This window comes from Garra rufa, chromosome 8 (assembly GCF_049309525.1).
Source record: "Garra rufa chromosome 8, GarRuf1.0, whole genome shotgun sequence".
Classification (NCBI taxonomy): Eukaryota; Metazoa; Chordata; class Actinopteri; order Cypriniformes; family Cyprinidae; genus Garra; species Garra rufa.
This window is the reverse complement of record NC_133368.1, coordinates 39,152,461-39,172,962: the sequence shown is the minus strand read 5'-3', so window position 1 is coordinate 39,172,962 and position 20,502 is coordinate 39,152,461.

Here is a 20,502-nt window from a genome sequence, read left to right as displayed (position 1 = left end):
GAAAGCGGCTCGTCACCGGCGCGGCCTCACAGTGGTCACAACTAGCTAGTTAGTACAGACATGACTTGCACAGGGGACATGCACCAAATGCCACTCCACTGACCCGTGAACTATAAAAACAAGCAAACAGCGACAGCAAGACATGCGGTGGCAGTATCTGATTATTAATATATTATTGGGGCGAGGAAACATGCCCCACTGCCAAGCCATGGGTAAGCGTGAATACACTGGCTCTCAAGTACACGCCGGTGATGAGGGGAAAGGTGAAAACAGGTTTTACTCCACTCACTGGACACATAAAAGCAGGTCATGTGACAAATTGGGTCTAATTATTGTGGGCGTCATTGAGGGCTTATTCTGCTCCATATGTATTCTTTGAATTGACGCAACATCATGCCTGCAGCTCAAGAACGCTCATTATTTAGCTGTAACTGCTTAAGTATAAAACCGCACATAGTTAAAAAAAAAAAAAAGACAAAAAATGTTACTGTAAAAAAACTTACAAAAGTTCCCTTACTATATACGGTAAAAAACTGTATTAGATCTAATGGGACATTTCATGTAATTTTACAGCAAAATATTGGTAAATGTTTTTGAAAGTAAACATGCATTATCTTAGCATTGTAAGTTACTATGCTGTAGACCAAACATATATAAATAATTTAAATACCACTATAAATAGTATTTATTTTAGTTGTGTGTGTGTGTGTGTGTTTGTGTGTGTGTGTTTTTAAATATACATTTTTATAGAAATTACTTTTCACAATAAACTAATCAAGGTCAGCTGCTCAATTCTGAGGATGGCTGGACTACCACCAAAGACGTTCTTTGTAAAAAAAAATGTGAAGAAAGGAGAAACAAAAGTCTAAATTTGTTGCTTGTCAGCCTGTTAATATTAGCTCGGCAACTATATAAATATATATAAAAGAAAAGTTGGAAAGACCCATCAGATTGGTAAAAAAAAATGATGAGCATGCTACCACATATCAAGTGAAGATGATAAATGTACAGTTTTTGAAAGTGAACATTTACTTTAGGATATTGTTACATTTTATGCTGGTAAATTGATGTTTATTGCATTATCGTTGTTACTATGCTGGTGTTTTGTATTTCTGTGTATGAGACCATGCATATATAAATTCTATAAATACCAAAATAAATAGTATTTATCTCAGCTTATAAAAAAGCTACTTGTGATGAACTAAACTGGGTTTCTAATTAGCACCTGTGTTCTTAAAATTGTCGTCATTATACCTTAAAGTGAAAAACTAATGAATAAATAGTAAAAAAATGTGTCATGCCATGTGTCAAACAGTGATGATATTATAAATATTTTTATTTAATGCACATTTGAAAGAAAATTGACTTACTTAAAGTTTAAGGGGAACTCTGTCCTCTTTTTAGTTGTAATATAGTGTCTCAGTCTAAATTACAATCACACCGGTGAATCTGGAAGCCAAACAAATAAAAAATAATAAAATAATAATAATTGTATTATTTTTTATTATTTTACTGTCAAATAAATTAATTAATAAATGTGTAATTAGTAAGTAAAATAAATGAAATAAATTTTTTATTTTACAGGTATGTTATTTTACCTTAATCTACAGCATGTAAATTACAATACTTTTGTCCTAATACTTGAAAGCAGGGCCTAAAACTAACTTTTTGTTACTGTGAATTGAGAAAATTTACCAGCCATACATATTTTTTCCTGGCCATGAAACTTTTTTTGCAGTTGCTGCTACTACAACAACTAAACATATTTAATAATGGACCAAAGAACCAACCATTGCATTTTAATCACGATACAAACAAAGATGAAACACATGTAGCATGAGCAGTTTTTTAATTTAAATATGATTGTATCATTTCAACATGTGAAACAAAAACAGAATGGTCTGACTTGACTTTAGCTTTGTGAAATTATGCTAAAACCTGCATAAAACAAAAACAGCAGACAGGCTGACTTTCACTCTCTGACAGCAGGTGGCGCTTATGGAACAGAGGGGGGAAAATGCCATCAAAATTTGTCTGGAGTCAGTTCCCTTCAGAAATACATTCATATAATCCCCAACCCCAATATTTATATTTTTCTTTCAATAAACAGTGAGCTTGCTCTGTTGTACAGTATTTTCTTTGTGCGTGTCTGTTAATTTTAGTCCTTGCTTGCAAGAGATAAATCTATATGAGCTTTTATTTTGCAGACACTGCAAATTTTAGCGGAAACCTCCAGCTTCACGTCTCATTACAAATCTAGTGAAATACTGTCTTAATGGGAACATCTTCCCATTAAAATTGTGAAAATTACACTAAATGTAAAAACAAAGCATAACTGGTTGGAAAGACTAATCAGATTAGTAAAAAAAAAGAAAAAGAAAAGATGAGCATGTGTTACCACATATCAAGGGAAGATGGATGTACAGGCTTTGTATGATGTTCAAAAGTGGAGTTTATTTCATGCAGTCTTATGCACTTTACAAAAGTAAACTTAGCCTAATGCTACAACATAATTGAGTTTTAAATTAAATAATTCAGTGACTTTTTGTTGCCCCACCTAGAGGATAATCCACTTTACACCACTGGGTTCAGCTGGCCTACATGTTACTGAAGCTTTTCCTCAAGCCAAACAAAGACCAATTCACACTATCCCAACGTATTTTCATTGTGTCCATCCATCAGCTAATAAAATAACATAATTAACACTTTGAAGTGCTTAAGGTACCAAATTTGTTTGAGCCCCTCACTACACCCTTAGCACTGACTAGCCGGTCTATAAGCTCTTTATGTTCGCACCTTTTTGATATAAATATCCTCCCACCCTGGGCATAGGAAAGCTGTCAGTAGAACATTTGTTTTTCATTTTTCACCACTGAGGGCTGTTCAGGAGGCAGAAGTTTGACAAGGCGTTAAAAATGTACACCAACACTTACTATTTGCCCTTCAGAAAATTTTAGCAGTTTAGCAGATGGGGTTTAATCTGGCACCATTTATTTTCTTCCCATTTTCTCTCATTCCAATCAATGCCACGGAGTGTCCACACAATGCATGAAAGTGAACACTAGAGTCAACAGACATAGAGAGTCAAGAAGCAGATTTTGTCTGTAAAGTTTATTTGTAACATGCAAAGTCAAGCTGAGCAATGCATTGTGAGATACAATAGTTCAGTACATTGCATACTGCACATTTTGGCACATTTTCTCATGCATGCATAAAATTTAAATTCTGCACACAGTACAAACATCATACCACAGAAAAAATATGAGGTGTATGGTAGTGGTATGCTATTCCAAACACAGAAACCATAAAGCGAACAACCCATAAAAGTCTCCTTACAATAGATTTCACAATGTTAAAAAAATTAGCACAGTTTATTTTAACATGAGGTACTGGTTTAGTCTCATTCCAATATCAGCATATAGAAAAATGTTACATTTCAAAGTCTGTTTATAATATAAAACACAACACCATGTGGTTAAATCTCAGAAGATGTTACTTGGAAAGGCTTTAGTCAAGAGGAATGACAGTGAAGTTGTTGCTATTTGTCTCAAGCCCACACCCAACCACAGCCAATCAGTACAAATTTGATGTTTATAATGGGCCTGTCCCAATACCCACACTCGCAGTCTTGGACTCTAGAGAGAGTTTATGCACTCGACAGTGCACAAGACTGTCCCAAGTTGGAAAAATCCCAAAGTTCAGCACCCTATATTTATACTAAATCAATAATATTGCTTTGGATTGGTGTTTGAGTCTAAAATGATCATGTTTAGAATTTCATATCCCAACATTGTAAGAATTACATATAGATAAAAATCAGGGGTGTTTCCTCTGAGGAGGCAAGGGAGGCAGTGTTGCAAATTATTATACAAAAATAAAAAATGCAAATATTACAAAATATGCAACCTGGTCTCATGACAAAACCGTGCCTGTGGGAACCTTTCCATGAGACGCAAAATACATAGCCAGAGGTTCTCAACTCTGGCCCTCAAGATCCACTTTCCTGCAGAGTTTAGCTCCAATCTTGATCAAACTCACCTGCCTGTAATGTTCTAGCAATCCAGTTCATTTGGGTTGGAGAGAAACTCTGCAGGAAAGTGGATCTTGAGTGCCAGAGTTGAGAACCCCAGTACTAAGCACATATCAGTGCAGTTTCCAACAGAAATGAACACTAGGGGCAGTAAAACACCAAGCACTTGTAATTGTTTTTTGTACACAGTTTGATTACAGCTCCATGTTTTGTTTTCCGGACTTAAAGGATTAGTTCGCTTCCAGAACAAAAATTTACAGATAATGTAGTCACCCCCTTGTCCAAGATGTTCATGTCTTTCTTTCTTCAGTCGTAAAGAAATAATGTTTTTTGAGGAAAACATTCCAGGATTTCTCTCCATATAGTGGACTTCTATGGTGCCCCCGAGTTTTAACTTCCAAAATGCAGTTTAAACGCAGCTTCAAAGGGTTCTAAACGATCCCAGCCAAGGAAGAAGGGTGTTATATAGTGAAACAATCGGTTATTTTTAGAGCTTTTTGAAACTGCGTTAAAACTGCATTTTGGAAGTACAAACTTAGGGGCACCATAGAAGTCCATTATATAGAGAGAAATCCTGAAATGTTTTCCTCAAAAAGCATAATTTCTTTACGGCTGAAGAAAGAAAGACATCTTGAATGACAAGGGTAAGTACATTATCTGTAAATTTTTGTTCTGAAAGTGAACTAATCCTTTAACAAACTTGCTCGGTAGCTCAGCCGACACGGAATTGGACTAAGGATGTGGAATGCTTGGGTATGAATCCCGTGAAAAACATGACTCACGGTGAAAGAGCTGAAAGATGAGAGATCAAGCTAAAACAAGCGCTAAAATGGCATGCTTGGGATTGCGTTTAACATTCACTTTTCTTCATACTATCGGGTACGTTTAGGCATAGTGCAGATCGGTATGTTATTTTAAAAAGTCACAGAGCTTTATAGTTATAGCGCCACTCAATGGACATTTCAAGTCAGAACTGCGGTGACACATACAAAACCAACGTCACATAAAACGTACCATATGTACATTTATCTGTTCCGGGAAAAAACGAAACACTCTTTTAATGCCACTCGGTGGACATTTTTGTTGGAGACTGCAGTACATATTACGCGTCTCACGAAAACGTTCCCACAGATACGTTTTCGTCAAAAAGTCTATAAATCACTAGATTTTCCAAAGTAAAACTGTCCAACAACAATGAGTCCGCATCTCTCTCACCTCCCCTGAGCCCATTCAGTTTTAACCAACCCCCTAAAGTGTGCGGTGAGTTTAGTGGGGGGTAGTTTAGAATAAATGGGGAAAGTCATGTGAGAGCATGCCAAAAAGTGAAAACACATCAAATGTTGGTAATAGGTATTGAATTCATAAAGCATTTCCACAGACATAAGGTACAACAAAAGTATTTGCATTGTTTTTCGACCACATGAGCAACTGAAACTGTTTTGTTAAACTGCAAAGGCCCACAAAGCCTAAAAGGGATTACACATTACTTCCGAAACAGACAGAATTATATAAACCACCCTATGAATAGATCCACACACATCTGTTACCTCAGTGTCTGAGCCTCCACAAATGAGACTCGCTATGACTCGGGGCGAGCCCGTCGGAGGCTAAGCGATCTAGACGCGGGAGATGCCGCAACACAAGACCGTGTTGAAAGCGCCCTGGCACACGTGGAATTTTGCGTGTCAGGTGGTGAAGTGGATTGAAATAGATATCACCAGCACAGCCCGGAGAGTACAACCCATGCCCGCTGTTGACCTGATACCAGCAAGGAGACCACAAAGAGTGGCCGAGTGACCGGGCAAGGCTCGAGTCGTCCAGTTGTCACCCCCCTGATGCTGATTCGGTTTAATGAGCGGCGTGCTGTCACCACACATCTCTCCGCTGCGTACGCTTGTACAATCTGGCAGCTGCAGAACCTGCTGGAGTCCTCGGAACTCCTCTCTTCAGTATTAAATAACCTCGGAGTACATTACGTGCGTTTCGCAAAATATAAACACACAAACAAAAGGGGAGAGCATTTGCACGCAAGCCTTGAGAGGCCCAGTCACATCTGTAGAGCGTAGCTAATGTTGACCCTATGTGCCCTGTACATATACACAAGGGCGGGAAATGCTGAATAAGTACTCAAATTAGGTTTAGTTAAAAATGTCCTTTCTTTTTTTGCTGGTCACAATCAAACTTTTAATCTGAATATGCAGCACCAAAATTATTCTGTCAAGTAAACAAAATTGTCCACTGAAATGTAATAATGCTACCATTAACTGTGACAGTGTCTGTCAGAACAGACCCATTTTTGGATCACAAACCACCAGTTGAGAAACCAGGATTATACAATTGAATACAGCTCTCTTTGTAGCAAAACAAAATCAGTAATTGCTGGTGTGATTAAAAATACCATTTTCTGACAGGTTACAGATACCAAACAAAGATGCACCTTGAGATGAAGTGTTTGTTTTTTGTGTGTGACCAACCTTTAGGCCCGAGGGCAAGTCTTCCTAGCCAGAGGTTCATGATTAAAAGTGTTTTTCTGTGGTTTTGAAGACGTCTTTACGGACCAGCCTCCACCCTGCATTCCTCTTGGCCATCCTCCTGGAAAATGGCATAAGGTTTACAAAACATCATTGTGGCTGTGGCACCAATTACTGTTAATATATGTCAAATGGCTAAAGCAGAGGCTTAGAAGCAGACTGATCACTCCGATAACGCCAACTGTCACTCCGTTAGTCGTAGCGCAGCCCCACTGGAATAATTAGTCCACTCTCTGTGAATAAAACAATATGAAAACAGCCAAATTGACATCCAAAATATGGGCTTTGCCTCAGATGAACTGAAAATAGGCTATCCCATACAGGCAAAGTACAAAGGCAACATCTTCAAACACAGAACTGCATCAATATTGATTCCCTACATATTCATTTTATATTCATTTAATGAAATTCAAATTGGATCCTGCTAGTGATCATAAACTAATCAGAGGCTTTTTAACATGCAGATCAGCAGAATTGGAGATAGAGTGTTGGGGAGGTTACTTTGGAAATGTGATTTCAAGTTACCCTATTTAATGTAACGGATTACATTAGATTCCTTTTCTAAATTTCTAACGAAAGTGTTCAACTGTTAATCATTTTCAAACGTCTAAACCAGGCATGTTTAACCTAAAAATAATTACATTTTAAAGCACAGCCACCACAAAATCAGACTTTAGCACTTCTTTTTTTTTCTTTGAGATCGTTTTGAGGATAAGTACAGAATTAAAATCACAACAAGAAATTGTTTAATAGATATGATGTTGTTTTGCCTTGCTATAACAGGAAGGACTGGCATCTAACAATAAACATTTATCAGCAGTGTTGGGAAGGTTACTTTGGAAATGTAATACTCGACTTACTCTTTTTAAAATGTAATAAGTAGTGTAACTTTTCAATTACTTTAAAGTATTGTAACTTTTTACATTTGATTACTTTTTGATTACTTTTCTAAATTTCTAATATTTTCAACTGTTAATCATTTTGAAACATTTAAACCAGTCAGAGTTAACCTTACAGTAGCACTCAACAGTGGCACTTAACTTAATTAAGATTATAATAAGTAAGGGATAATATACATCTTTATTTTGTGATAACAACTGGCTAGATGTACATCATCCCACTTATTACACAGCTGCTTGCCACAAAAGTAAATAATTTGACACAAAACACTAATCTAAGTTGAAATATTTGACCACAAGTTTCCATGAAGAAATCAGTTGCTAGCAAGTGGCAAGTTCAAACTACACATTTAAGGAATACAGTGCAGTCATACCGCTTTTATTACACATTTCACCACATAAACAATTAAGTTCTAGTACTTACACTTGTTTTCTTATAATTCATTACAGTGTACAAAAACAATATGGCAGCAGCTGCGTTGTATGAAACAATAGAGCGAGTCCACAATACCAGGATGACAGAATTAAGAAATTGTACACATAATATTGAATTGAGTTATTTTATTAGCTAACCAAACGCAAAGCTTTTACCAAGAAAAACTATCAAGCGTATTGCGCTGAATTAAGTTGCCCGGATGAGTCTGTGTTATTCGTTTTTACCAGGAATAACATACCTTGGAATGTCATGACTGACCAATCAGAATCAGGCATTCCACAGAGCCATGTAATAATTCAATTTAAAGCACAGACACTACAAATTCCGATTGAATTCCTCTTATTTACTTTTAGATCATTCTAATGTTAAATACAGGTTTAAAATAATAACAAGTAGTAGTTTAATAGCTATGATACTGGTTTTGAAATCAAATGTTTGCATAGTTACGACCACATTAGGCATCTAACAATGCCTTGGAAAAAAACAATTAACCTTAAAAAATAAAGTACATGCATAAACTAAAATAGGAAATTATACAGTTACTGAATAAGCATGTGTCTTATTCTGTGTCCTAATCTCCTGAAACATTCGTGTCTAATTTTAGAGTAGTCAATGCAATTTATAAAAGTAGTCAATTAAATTTGTATGGAAGTATGTTATAATCATTAATATTTTCAAAAGCAACTGTAATTTAATTACATATAACTAGTTACTCCCCAACACTGTTTATCAGGTTGTAGCCTAGTGTTCAGCAGCAATGTGAATTAATGTAATTGGCAGATGTGTGCAGCAAATTCGAACAAGAGAACCAATCAAAAGCATCAAAACAGCATTGCTTTACTAACCTGCCTATTAAATAGCAGGTGGCATCATACACATCAAAAACAGGCAAAACAACAAATGAATATTGTTCAACATATCCTAGCTTTTTACAGAAAATATTCAGATGTAACCCCCCTTGAATCATTACCATTTTCATACATTTTTCTCAGATTAGTTACATTCATTTTGTAATTATGTAATGCTATTATATGTAACTAGTTACTTCCCAACACTGTAGAGATCTGTTTTTGGTTTTATAATTTATAAAATCAGCATAGATTAGATAACTAACCTGAAGTTATTTCCTAAAAAATGAAATGCAAAAGAAATGAAAAATGAACGATAAGTTCCACTGACATAAATCAACATCAAAACAATGTAAACAAGGTAATTTGGCTATATATAATAACTATTTTAAAACAAGTAAAGAATTGCCTGTAAATGTAGGTGAAGGTGAAGTCTAACCATGCCTTCTGGATGTTGAACCTAGATGCATACTTAAACAAATAAAAATAAATACAATTTAAAAAATGAAATGTTTTCATTTAAGTAACACGGATGCAAATGCTGCCTAAATTTGAGCTGCCACTGAGTAGGGGCTTTGCAGATGCAGTAAATGATAACACATAACATATTTGTTAGATCTTGGTCAGCTTACCACAACCCACAGCAGATAAACTCCTTTTATCACACAGGCAAAATATTCTCTGTTGTTTATCTAGTTAAGTGATATTTTTGCATTTTGCATTACAGCACAGTTACACAGTTTGTTAAATGTTACGATGGTTAAAAGGCTAAACACACGTTTAAAAAAATATTTTACCATAATAAACTGAACACCTACTCAATAGATATGTCACATTATGATACTGCTGTATGAGCTTAACTGTTAAATACACACAATGAAAGTAAAACATAACTAATATTTCTCGTAACCCAAAACATGGGATCTGTGACTCCAGTGCTTTCAATAAAAGTCACAGGAGTGTACCATATTCATGGAATGTGCTGTGAAACCACCAACACTTTGAGAAACCACCTTCCAAAACCAAAGCAAACTGCTTCAGGATCTCTCCAAAATAAATCCACTCCTGTTACATTTGTAGTTCTTACAAAAGATTTAGAAAACTACTTTATACAACACACACTCAAAGAATCAAACACTTTTTTCCACATAAATAGGGAAAATGCTCTCTGTCTCCCTCTCAAGTGTTTTTTCTCTCTCTCTCTCTCTCTCTCACACACACACACACACACACACACACACACTGCAGGGCAGACAGTCGGGGCACGGCTCATCTATGTGAAGCCAGCTGGCTGTGGCGTCCCTGAGAGCCGAGCACTTGTCCCCCGCTGAGTGCAATTGAGAAGCGCAGACCTGCCTTTACTCTACACACAGCCCAGAGCCAGGCCTGACAGACACTGTCAGTCTAAAACACAGCGACGCAAGGCCCGCGGCCTTATCTGCGCTCAAACACGCAAACATATCTCACCATCCTTGTGTATGTGTTCGCCACACATTTGTTTCCTTTCTAAATTGCACTCTGAGAGTCAGTTCCCAGAAAAGGGGAGGCAGCTAAACGGAGTGCTAATTTTGACAAGCAGCTAAAGGTACGCAGGGCGTCTTCACGCGAGTGTAAATGAGTGACACCGCCAGAGATGTGCGTCCGAGAAAGCCACGTGTAATTGGTGATGATGGGAATGGACACAAGCCACATGAGACCGCTGACAAAGAACCAGCATCGCCACCAACAAAGGGCTGGCGGGAGAGATGACGGCTCTGAAAGGGGCAGGGCAGCTTCAAAGCCCGCCAGAGTCGTTCTTTTCTTCTTCACACACCCAGAGAGGCTCTAAAAAGTGATATTTCAGCATATCATTATCATTCAGCCTGGATGAATTCACAGTCGAAGATCAAAAGAACAGAGAGATAGAGATATATCATAATTACCCCGGGCGGGCCGAGACTCGAATCCAAATGGATCACATCAGTCTATAGGTGTGGACAACATTGCATTAGAAGTATAGCTTAGTTACCTTAAAGCTGCACGGTGAAAGTGTCCAATAACAGGGGGTTTGCCAAGGTAAAGCCAGTTTCATTCGGCCGGTCATGTGATCTTAACATGTCAGCCCCCATGAGACGATCCGCTCTAAGCAGAATATAAAAAGAGCTTGCATTAGTCTACTGATATGGCTTAAGTATTCATCTCATGTGAATGTACATGATTTTCAACACTTAAAAGTACTAGTTATTTCTTTATATTTAATTTTTTTTAATGTGCACATTTGTGACCCTGGACCACAAAACCAGTCGTAAGTAGCACGGGTATATTTGTAGCAATAAAAAAATAATCATTAGGATATTAAGTAAATATGTTCCATGAAGATATTTTGTAAATTTACTACCACACATATATTAAAACTTAATTTTTGATTAGTAATATGCATTGCTAAGAACTTCATTTCGACAACTTTAAAGGTGATTTTCTCAATATTTAGATTTTTGTTTGCACCCTCAGATTCCAGATTTTCAAATATTTGGCCAAATCTCATCCTATCCTTACAAATCTGCCTGGAAAGCTTATTTATTCAGCTTTCAGATGATGTATAAATCTCAATGTCAAAAAAATGACTCTTATGACTGGTTTTGTGGTCCAAGGTCACATTTAATTACGTAAACCAGTAAAATTTTCCTTATAAAACACTGATAAATTAATTGAATTTGATAATCAGCTAATTCATATTCACATCAACCAGGAACAAACATGCTAAACACGCAGTTATGAAATACTGAGATGCATTTTTGCTAACGTGAAGAAAGTAAACTACTAGTGTTAGTTTCAGGCTGTTTGCTTGGGCAATGTAAAGTTGAATGTTTGCTTTTAATAACATGTTAAGATTAAAGTAATGCAGATAAAGAACTGAACTAGTGTAGTCTGTTCATATAAAACTCATTGCTGGATATTTATATTTGTGTATTTTTTATGTGATATATGACCCTGGACCACTAAACCAGTCCTAAGGGCCAGTTTTTTTTATTGATTTATTTAAATAAGCTTTCCACTGATGTATGGTTTGTTAGGATAGGACAATATTTAGCCGAGATACAATTATTTGAAAATCTGGAATCTAAAGGTGCAAAAAAATATTAATCAAAATTCAAAATACTGAGTAAATCGTCTTTAAAGTTGTCCAAACGAAGTTCTTAGCAATGCATATTACTAATAAAAAAATGGTAGGAAATTTACAAAATATCTTCATAGAACATGAAGTACTTAATATCCTAATGATTTTAGCATAAAAGAAAAATATATTTAATTTCGACCCATACAATGCATTTTTGGCTATTGCTACAAACATAACTGTGCTGCTTAAGACATATGGGCTTTATGTAATGTATACAACTTTGTGTACATTTATGGATTTACTACTTCTTGAAGTGGATTTGATAGAATTTGGTTCCCTCTAGTGGTCAGAGAACTGAACATGTTTTTTTCGGTTAAAAAAGAAGGACTGCTGTATTTCACAGTATTTCACGAAGTAAGGAAATGTCTTATGCAGTCTTACTCTTCAATTTCGCATGTCTTATATGCAGTTGATTAAACTGGTTAAACAAACTGCTATCAACAACGTGCACAAAGGCTGCACCTGGTAGCCATGGCATTTGGCATGGCATTTTCACACCCATTAATAATTACTGTCATCTGTGTCTTAGGTGCTGGACCCCTGTGAGGATGATTGAGACCATTCCCCTGATAACTGCATAAAATGTGAAATAACACCCAAATACAAATGAGGAGGATTACAGGTCACATTTTAGGCAGCATTTTATGAGCAAAGTCCCATTTTGTCACGAATAACAGAGTGATTTATTTGCATTTGAAATCCTGATTAAGTAAAAACAAAAGTAATAAATCAAAACGTTTTTAGGAGAAAATTCCAAGTGATTTTAAATTTGATGTAAACACTAAACACAGTCGTTTTTTTTTCTGAAGCTGATGTACGTAAAATGCATAATTCCCTCCAAATCAGTTTCATCCTGGCCTCCCTCCCCTCTCTGAACAAACAGAAAAAGGTCAGACTCCTAAGAACTGACTTTCATGTATGTTTCACGCTGTGTCATCACTTTCAGTATCCAAAAACCCTTTCTGTCACTTGCCAGTGCCATCAACGGCAACTACTGCATATTACACAGGTAACAGCCCTTCGTGAGCTTCACCCTAAATGTCCTACATTCACTGGGCAAGATTCCAATACTTCTGAAACTGTTACATGCACTTTCAGGTCAGACCAACCAATATCATGTCACGTAAACGCTTTAGTCCAGTGGTTCTCAACCTTTTTTGGTCCAGCGCCCCCCTACCCATTATTCAGGTCCCTCACCGCCCCCCATCAAATAAATCATAGTCTAATTGTCCTCAATGAAAATTAAAATTGATTGTTATTAGTATTTTGTGTTTATAATAGGACTGTTATTATATTTATAGCAATTCACATGTATGGGGTCATTTCAATTTTTACGAAATTAATTTAAGGACGCATTGAATTGATCATTTTTTTACAGTAAATTATATATATAAAAAAAACATTAATAACATTCATTTGCAGTTTTTAAGCAAATTGGTGATTTTCATTGCTAGAGCTTCAGTGTTTTTGTGATGCTGATATACTTTATTGCCCCAAATTTAAAAAGACTAAATAAAAATTCCTGTTTAGAACATATCCAAAAGGACATTTTTACATAAGTGATTTTAGTTTGTTCTTCCATTTCTGGAACTCTTGAACACCCTTTTTACTGCTGTGGTATGTTTGGATATTTTCAATTAGCTTTCAGTAAAAAAAAAAAAAAAAAAAAAAAAATTCCTTGGAAAATACCCTGCTTTTTGAGAATATATTGAATTCCCTTTTTTCTGAGATAGTAGACATGGTTAATTTTGTGGGTAATACCACTACACATGCAAATGGAAGAAATGTAAACTCTACTTTACTATATTTCACAATTTTTAGAATATTTAAAAGTTTGCTTACAAATACCTTAAAGAAAACTAAGTACAACACTAAAAGTTGGGACGTTTTGTAAAATGATAAAATCTATGATTTGTTAATTCTATTTAACTTTTATTCAATTGACAACATTACAAAGAAAAGTCACAAAAGTGCAACACACTCCAAAACAATTGGGGCAGAAGAAAAATAAAAGTGAAAAGGTTATAGAATAAGCTAATCTGTTTTGAAACAGTTGACAGGAGCCAGGTGAATTGGTAATAGGTGAGGGGATCATCTTTGGGTATAAAATGAGCTTCTCAGTCTTTGCAAGCAAAGCTAGATCGTGGCTCAAAATTTGTTTATATTAACAAAAATATGTTGGCCAGTGTAAACATTGGAATTTGTTTCTTTGTACTTCAGTCAATTAAATAAATGTTAAAGAGATCAAATTACATATTCTTGATTTTATGGCATTCAGCATGATTTCTGAAAGATCATGTGACACTGAAAGCTAGAGTAATGAAGAGGAAAACACATTTAAAATATATTCAATTAAAAAAGCTTTTTTAATGGTATATATTTTTTAAAAAACAAACAAATGCAACCTATGTTTATTCATCCATTAAAAAATCTTATTTGCCTTTTTTAATAGTAATGTATATTTTATTTATAATATATAGGCTATTTTAAAAGCATGTAACCTATCTAAACCCAAACAGCCCACATTAGCCCGTACATACTTTTATTTCAAATATATGTAATTGAATGCCACATGACATTCATGACATATTTGATTTGACTGGGCTTGAAATATCATTCTCATTAGTTTCCCAAGGAGAAAAAAGCATAAAAAATTAGGCTGGGCTATTATTTGTGAGCTTTGAATACATTCTTTGAAAATTTGGCATTTAAATCATTTGGCAAACAAAAAGCTTTCATATTATTATTTTTTTCTAAACAAGAAAAAGCATCTCATGCTTGACCGTGACTATTGTTGTAAACTAGCAGCCAGCTAACACTTAAGGTCATTGCACACATTGAGTCCGAATTTTTCGCACGTTAAAAAATAAATACCTCACGTTATGTTAATCACACTTGCACACTGCCTCCAAATTTTTCGTCCGTCATAAAAAATTGCGGATCGGGTTTGATTTTTTTTTGCGTTTTTCGCATCTGTAGCAAGCATTTTGAGAGGTGTTTTGACAGTTCAGAGCCACCGTACAAGCGAACGCCAAAATCCAGAATTGCGTCTGTCAAGTTCATTCACTTTGTCCCGCAGCACAAGCACTGTAAAGGTCCTTGTACGCTGAGTTCGCAAAAATTAGTGGTCTTCTTTATAATATGTGGCTCCAGTAATGCTAGCAAAGCATCAACGATTACTGACATCCTGAAATAAACTCTGAATTACCCGGGATAATCCCGCAGTTTATTAACAAGGAGGTGCGCCTTAAAAGTATTCCCTCACTCCTCTGTATCTGTTTCTGTTTTTAAGAAGAGAGTGGACAACATCGTTCTATTTCGTCGGACTCAGTGTGCAAGGTTTCTGTGCTTGACGAATTTTTAGGATTACGAATACGAAATAACGTATACGAAAATTTCGGACACAGTGTGCAATGACCGTAACACTGCTACACTGGCCGCGAACGGCGCAACAAGTTGCGTTAAAGCACGTAGATCCCGTTATAATGAGTCATTCAGTAACTGAGCGCGAGCGCTACAGTAAACGCATTCCGTGCGCTTATGCTTTGATGCATCCAGTGTAGAAATGGCATTAGGATGTGGCAGACCATTTTCTTCTGCAAGTTTTAGCTCAAACTTATTCGGTTTAAACTCGTCTTAACCAAACGCCCCCTAAAACCACCTCAGCGCCCCCCTTTCAAAATTATTGCTTTCAGCGCCCCCCGAGGCTCTCCCAACGCCCCCTGGGGGGCGGTACCGCCCCCGTTGAGAAACACTGCTTTAGTCGAACATTATCTTGCTTAATCAGATCATGTGTTTATTCCTTAGTCTGGTCCAGCATATGTGTAATCAAAGTCCCCTTCAAGGAGTCTTTGGTGGTGTAATCCAACAATTGTCCTCTGCGGTGTGCACATGCTCTGAAATGCTGAGGTGGCGTGCCAACGTAATATTCAAATATCTGACTGCGCATATATACAAAATCGAGCAACGTGCAGTAGTTAGAAGGGACAAAATGTATAAAATTGACGTTTTTGTAAACAGGAAGTGTCACTAAAGCATGAAATGAAGTACTGACCTATAGCATAGTAGGCTATGCTATTATCTGAAATGCTGTCCACACGAGGAACTGGTGTTGTGACCTCCGTGAATTGTATCATAACTGTAAGCGACTGGTGACGATTAGTGACCTTTTGCTGCTCTCGAAAACCATTTACCTCAATTACAGTGTACCCCCCTCTCCCAGCTGTTTTTTTTTTTTTTTTTTTTTTTTTAAAGCTCTCCTGTTTTAAAATTATTTGTTAACATATAAACATTTTCAGTGTCAAACTACTTTCTGTCCTAGTTTTATATGCAGAGACAGCTACAGTCTGTCTTTGCATACTGAAGCTAACTGTAGGTAGATTTCCCCTGAAAAGTGTGAACGCTGTGGCTTTGTGGCACATTGTTTGTGTTGGTGGCCTGAGTTTAACATGTCTTTTTGCTGAAGTAATGGTATGAATTTTGATTAAGACTCTACCTGCAGAGCTGGGTATTAACTGATTACATGTAATCTGGATTAAGTAATCAGATTCCAAAAAAACAAGTACTTGTAATTAGATTCAATTACATTTTAAAATACTCATAATCAGACTACAGTTATCTTTTATGGATTACATGATAACATATTATACACAATAAATTATGAATAAAGATTTCCTTTTGATTCTACATAATTCCACCTTTCCTTTCTAAAATAGCCTACTGCTTATATACACTCAGAAAGTTTTCCAGTTTTATGGACGTTTATACAAAAGCCAGTCATTAGTCTTGTGGATACACAGCATTTGACCACTGGATTTACAGAAATCATTCTAGGTTTTTAACTACTGATGAACACATTCATTTTTATTTGATTAATTATAATATATTACTTTAAAAGGCATCTGTCTTTCAAACACAGTAAAATGCACAATTTTGTTTTTGTTATTTGATCCTCTTTCACCTAATATATTTTTATTTGAAGTACCCCTAAGATCTATTTTAATAATGTATCACATTTTCATTGTTCTCTAACGTTGGTTATGATCACATTACTTGCAGGTTAACAAAGAAAATATTTCATTTTCATTAAGTGTTTAATTTTGATGAATTTAAAGGTTATTTGTTTTATTTACCTTTTTATTATTTAATTAATTATTAGCTTTTGATTAAACTCATAAACCCAGTTTGGGAAGCCTTGACATAATGTAATTTTTAATGCACTTAATGTTGTTATTAACAACAAATAGAATTTTTATGTTTATGATAATAAGCATTGTGGCGTTATTAAACATACAAAGAGTGCATGTCTGCCTACAGTATTATCGAATCAAAACCAACTGCAGATCACAATCAGAAGTTATTACAAGCACTCACTGATGGTTTAAAGTGGGTTTTAGGCAAATACATTAAAGGAGTAGTTCACTTTCAGAACAACAATTTACAGATCATTTACTCACCCCTGTCACGTATCTGGTCTATCCTGTCATCATGAACTCTTGCACCACACTTCATGGACTTCATTCCCCACAAGCCACTGCACTATCACTGCATTCACCTGCTCTCACTTTACTGATTACCGCTCACAGCTGCACCTCATCACACCTACTGCATTTAAGCTTCTCACACACACAGCCACTCTGCGAAGTCTTACCGTTCCCTATGGTCGTAATTCCGAGTGTTTTCCCTTGTGTTGGTTTCCCTGTGTATGACTCTGGACTGTGTACCCCGTTGACGATTCCTGCTACCTGCCATTGCGACCATTGTCTGTGTATCGAACTGTTTCCTGGATTTCCTACGTTGTTCCTGTTTTCCGGTGATTATTCCTGCCTGTTGACTATTCTCAATAAATGCTGCAAATAGATCCGCACGTCTCTGACCCTCCCTGTGACAGAAGACTTCGCCACACACAAGGATCCAGCGGCTTTATGGTGTCATCCGGTTCCAGCATGAATCCAATGGTACAGATCATGCTGCTCAAGCAGGGTGAGCGGACAATCGAGGATTTTGTTATGGACTTCATTGAATTGGCAAATCTGTCGTCGATGGATGAGACGTGCCTCATGATTTTTTTTCGTGGAGGACTCTCAGAGCCATTGGCTTCCCACATGCCAAATTCTGAACCTGACTGGACTCTGCATTACTACATGGATCTGGCTCTTTTGTTGTGTGGTTCTCCGTTTACGGTGGGTGAGGTAGAGCCACAGCACAAAATGGCTGCCACGCCAGAGTCTGCAAGCAAGATGGCTGCCATGTCAGAGTCTGCAAGCAAGATGGCTGCCACGCCAGAGTCTGCAAGCAAGATGGCTGCCACGCCAGAGTCTGCAAGCAAGATGGCTGCCATGTCAGAGTCTGCAAGCAAGATGGCTGCCATGTCAGAGTCTGCAAGCAAGATGGCTGCCATGCCAGAGTCTGCAAGCAAGATGGCTGCCATGCTAGAGTCTGCAAGCAAGATGGCTGCCAACCCAGAGCCTGTTCACAAGATGGACGCCCTTCTAGAGTCTTTTCACAAGATGACCTCCCTTCTAGAGTCTGTTCGCAAGATGGCCGCCCTTCCAGAGCCTGTTTGCAAGATGGCCGCCTTCCCAGAGTCTCCGCTGGTGCTGCCCAGCCTTCCAGAGCCTCTGCTGGTTCAGCCCAGCCTTCCAGAGCCTCCGCTGGTTCAGCCCAGTCTTCCAGAGCCTCCGCTGGTTCAGCCCAGCCTTCCAGAGCCTCCGCTGGTTCAGCCCAGCCTTCCAGAGCCTCCGCTGGTTCAGCCCAGCCTTCCAGAGCCTCCGCTGGTTCAGCCCAGCCTTCCAGAGCCTCCGCTGGTTCAGCCCGGCTTTCCAGAGTCTCCGCTGGTTCAGCCCAGCCTTCCAGAATCTCCGCTGGTTCAGCCCAGCCTTCCAGAGCCTCCGCTGGTTCCGCCCGGCCTTCCAGAGCCTCCGCTGGTCCCGCCCGGCCTTCCAGAGTCTCCGCTGGTCCCGCCCGGCCTTCCAAAGCCTCCGCTGGTTCCGCCCGGCCTTCCAGAGCCTCCGCTGGTTCCGCCCAGTCTTCCAGAGCCTCCGCTGGTTCCATCCAGTCGTCCTGAGATTCCTATCTGCCCGGTTCTGGTCACAGAGGCCATGCATGGACTGTGTGGGTTCCCACCCACCCTCCCTGCTGCTCCAGTCCCGCCACCTCTGTCTCCTGACAGTCCCTCTGCTCACCCACATCCTACCTTCGGTGCAGAGGACTTGCCGTGGGACTGCCAGTCTCCATCGATGTCCAGACTGAAGGATCCCTCACCATCACCTCCAGTCTCAGAGTCCTGGACTCCACCTCGGCCCTCCGACCCTGTGGCTCCACCCCGGCTCTGTGCTCCCTCGTCTCCGTTGTCGGCCGTCGGCCCACCAGCTCCTCCGGGCTCCATCGTCTCTCCGGCTCCGCCCCGGTCAGTCGTCGCCCCACCTTCGCCTCTGGACTCTACTCCTCCAGCTGCGCCTCGTCACTCCGTCCTGCCGGCTCTGTGGACCTCCTCCCTCCCGTGGGCACAGCCTCGATCCTCTGTCACTCCGGCTCCGCTGCGTACCTCCGGACCTCCATCTCCGCCGGGGTCGCCAGAGCCTTGGGTTCCGCCTTGGTCCTCCGGATCCTCTGTGTCGCCCAGGACCATCGACTCTCCAGTTTCGCCTCGGGCTCCACCGGCTCCACCTCCGTCGGTCGGCCCCAGGCAGGAGCCAACCCTTCCTCCACCATGGCTTCTCCCTCCGTCGGCTCCGCCTCAGTTCGTGGTTCCAGTACCCCTTCATGAACCTGGCCCTCCATCCCTCCCCCTGTTCCGCCTCCGCTCCACCACCCTCCAGGTTGTATTAGGTGGTTAGAGCGTCTGGAAGCCGCTCCTTGGGGAGGGGCTCTGTCACGTATCTGGTCTATCCTGTCATCATGAACTCTTGCACCACACTTCATGGACTTCATTCCCCACAAGCCACTGCACTATCACTGCATTCACCTGCTCTCACTTTACTGATTACCGCTCACAGCTGCACCTCATCACACCTACTGCATTTATGCTTCTCACACACACAGCCACTCTGCGAAGTCTTACCGTTCCCTATGGTCGTAATTCCGAGCGTTTTCCCTTGTGTTGGTTTCCCTGTGTATGACTCTGGACTGTGTACCCCGTTGACGATTCCTGCTACCTGCCATTGCGACCATTGCCTGTGTATCGAACTGTTTCCTGGATTTCCTACGTTGTTCCTGTTTTCCGGTGATTATTCCTGCCTGTTGACTATTCTCAATAAATGCTGCAAATGGATCCGCACGTCTCTGACCCTCCCTGTGACAACCCCCTTGTCATCCAAGATGTTTATGTCTTTTTTTCTTCAGTCGTCAAGAAATTATGTTTTTTGAGATAAACATTTATGGAAATTTCTCCATATAATGGACTTAAATGGTGCCCCGATTTTTGAACCTTCAAAATGCTGTTTAAACGGCTGTAAACGATCCCAGCCGACGAAGAAGGGTCTTGTCTACCGCAACGTTCGGTCATTTTCTTAGAAAAATATATTTTTATATACCTTTTAAGCACTGAAACTCGTCTAGCACTAGGGCTTGTAGTGCGCGTTCCCGACTTTACGTACTCAC